Source organism: Adiantum capillus-veneris, chromosome 2 (assembly GCF_014529385.1).
Source record: "Adiantum capillus-veneris isolate H3 chromosome 2, ASM1452938v2, whole genome shotgun sequence".
NCBI lineage: Eukaryota > Viridiplantae > Streptophyta > Polypodiopsida > Polypodiales > Pteridaceae > Adiantum > Adiantum capillus-veneris.
In genome coordinates this window covers 34,494,062-34,496,899 of record NC_140932.1, presented here as the reverse complement: position 1 = coordinate 34,496,899, position 2,838 = coordinate 34,494,062, and the positions used below count along the sequence as shown (strand labels likewise).

The following is a 2,838-nucleotide window of genomic DNA, read 5'->3' as shown; positions in this document are numbered from 1 at the left end:
CGTGAAAGATGGAGAAACATGCTGAGTAGTAAAGTCTCGCTAACCTTTGCTATTTACTTATTTACTTGTTTACTTGAGATACTTTATAAGGCTAGGCCCTTAGTCATTACATAGAAACTCTTTCTCTCATTTATGACTTTACTTTTTGGGCGAAAGCATGTATTGGCGGTACCAAAAAGGGCTGTCTTGGACAGTCCTTTGGTAGCTTCATGTGTTACATGTAAAATAAACTAGCATGTTATATAACAATGGATAGATTTTTTCCATAAAGAATCTAAAACTATCAAGTCCGACAAGTTTTGCATTTCTCTTGGAAAAAAATTACCGGTCCCTACTTTTTGTGAAGGGTACTACCAAAAAGTGCAAAAATTGGTACCACCTATATATGATTTCACCCTTCTGCTTTTTGAAAAAAACAAAGTAAATAATAAAGATGATTTACTTTTTATAAGGATGGTCCTTTAGAGGAAGTACACGTTGAATTATAATACATGATTCAAAGAGAATTAAGTCTTGATTTTCCACTTCTCGGATTCCTCTATCATCTATGCATTCTTAAATGCTCCTATTTGATTCTTCCATCGATTCTTCATGCTCAATCTCACCAAGAACTTAATCAATACAACAAAAGAGTAGATTTAGCAATTTGCATCCACACTTGTGTCTCCATCCATCATATGAGAAAGAACCACACAAAAATTTATACTTATAATAGAGACTCAACTGTGTGAATAATCTAAATAAGGAGGATAAAAACTTTCTTATCTCCTTCTAATGGGAATACCAAATACCTTCTGTGGAAAACGGAATTAGTTGTTTCACATGTTATATACGAATTCCACATGCCTCAATGTATTCGTAAACGATTGTAAGTGCCATTTGAATTCCAGCCCCCGACCCAAACACTCCCATAAGATTAGCAAACACGGTCAAGGCACCAATCCAGAGCCCACTCAATGAGGTTGCGGTGGGGATATGTCGACAGAGTTCTTTCAGTAAGTTTGAATCGCGATGCCCTGGCATCACCATCTGTTGCTCCTTCAATTTCATGGCAAGGTCTCGAGCCGATGTGCCTGAGACATCAACCCATGTTTTGGAAAAAAGAACGCACACAACGAGGGTGAACATAATAGAGACAAATGCGTGGAACGGATTGGCTATGATGTCTGCTAAGCTAGAAGGAGTTGACATCCAATAGGCAAGGCCTCTGATAGGGTTTGTGCCAAACCATCTATGCGAAAGCTGTGAGATGGTGTATAGATTGGAGACCAAAGTCGAGTACATAATGATTGGCATGTTGGAGGTGTAGAGGAGCTTGATGGGGTATGTACCTTGTTGCCCACGACAGTTCTTGGAATGCAGGTGTAGTAGTACTTGGAACCTTTGAAAGTAAACGCTGCAAAGAAAGACGAGCACAGTGGCCAATAGACTTGTCAAATTTGGAAGGTTTCGCCGAAAGAAAGCCTCCTTGAGAGCCCACACTTTGTCTTTGCGGGTGATGAGCAAATGGAACAGGGAAACCACAGCCCCTTCAAACTGAACACTAGAGGAGGAGCCACTGTTGATGATCGTGGTGGGGCTAAATGCCTTCCAAATGATGTTCTCGCAGGTGCTAGTGGCCATGAATAGAGAGATTCCGGATCCAAATCCATATCCCTTTTGTAAAAGCTCGTCAAGGCACATTAGGATGATTCCTCCCACAAGTAGCTGGATGGTAATCAAGATGGTAGTACCTGTACTGAGCGCACCATACTGCATGCCGGAAAGTACATATGCTAGGGCTTGGCCAATGATGATGACGATGGTTAAGAGCTTTTGCACAGCCTGTAAGAGAGCTCGGTCCTCTTTGAGATTATGGTTGACATGTATAATTTTGAAGCCGGCGAGCAGTTGAACAAGGAGACTGGATGTGGTGAAGGGGGGGATCCCAAGCTCCATGAGAGTGCCATGGCTGGAGGCGAAACCGGGGTTGGAGCTACTTGTCACCGCATCAATGCCGTAGAGGGGCAGTTGGCTGCACACGAGAAAGATGAAGAGTGAAAGTGCAGTGTACAAAACTTTGTCGTGCACAGAAACTGTGCGGCATGGTGGTTGCACCTCTGGCAAGAAGCCCATAAACGGTCGGACCGCGTCCAACACTCGACCCATATTGCGCTATGGTAATACAAAGCATGGAAACCTGTTGGTCTATTTAAAGTAACTTTGATTAAAGCGTTCGCTTTCTTCTTTTGCTTTTTACTTGGTGAGCCTTATATCGTTTTTTTTATTAATTGAGCTTAGGATCAGCCACATTGTCAATGAGTGCCAGCAACAATGCAGTGAAAGGGCTGGAGTCATCTACATCGACATTCATCGCGAAGAAATCATTCACGTCAAGGAAGGGAAGCAAACGGTGAGACCTCTTGTACCTAAAGAAGCTGCAGTCAAAGATATAACTCCAAAGTGGCCTAAAGGGGCTGCTCTAGCCAAAGGCAATGATTTGACAATTCTCTCTTGTAATTCTGCTTGGGATTCTTGCACAATCCTAGCCTTCTCCTCAGTCCTTAGCTTCTCCTGATGAATTTTTTGAAGCATGCCATGGGTTAGAAGCATGTGATATTTCTTGGTCCTGCATCCGCCGCAGCTAATTCAGCTAGGAATCTCTTCTCCCTCCAATGTAGCAAGTTTGACATCCCCGCTTGGTGATAGATCTTTAATCATAAAGGGTCCCCATCCCTAGCTTCTTGAGTTTCTTTGCATGTTGTTTTAAGGTGTAAACTAGCACATAATCACCAGTCTTGAGTTTTTTGGATCGCACATGCTTATCAAAGAACTCCTTCTGTCTCCTCTTGTTAGCAT

At 42.4% G+C, this 2,838-nt stretch overlaps 1 pseudogene; it reads right to left on the bottom strand.

Moving 5' to 3' along the window:
* Positions 1 to 825: 825 nt before the first annotated feature.
* Positions 826 to 2,150, bottom strand: LOC147462613 (uncharacterized; annotated as a pseudogene).
* Positions 2,151 to 2,838: the final 688 nt, after the last annotated feature.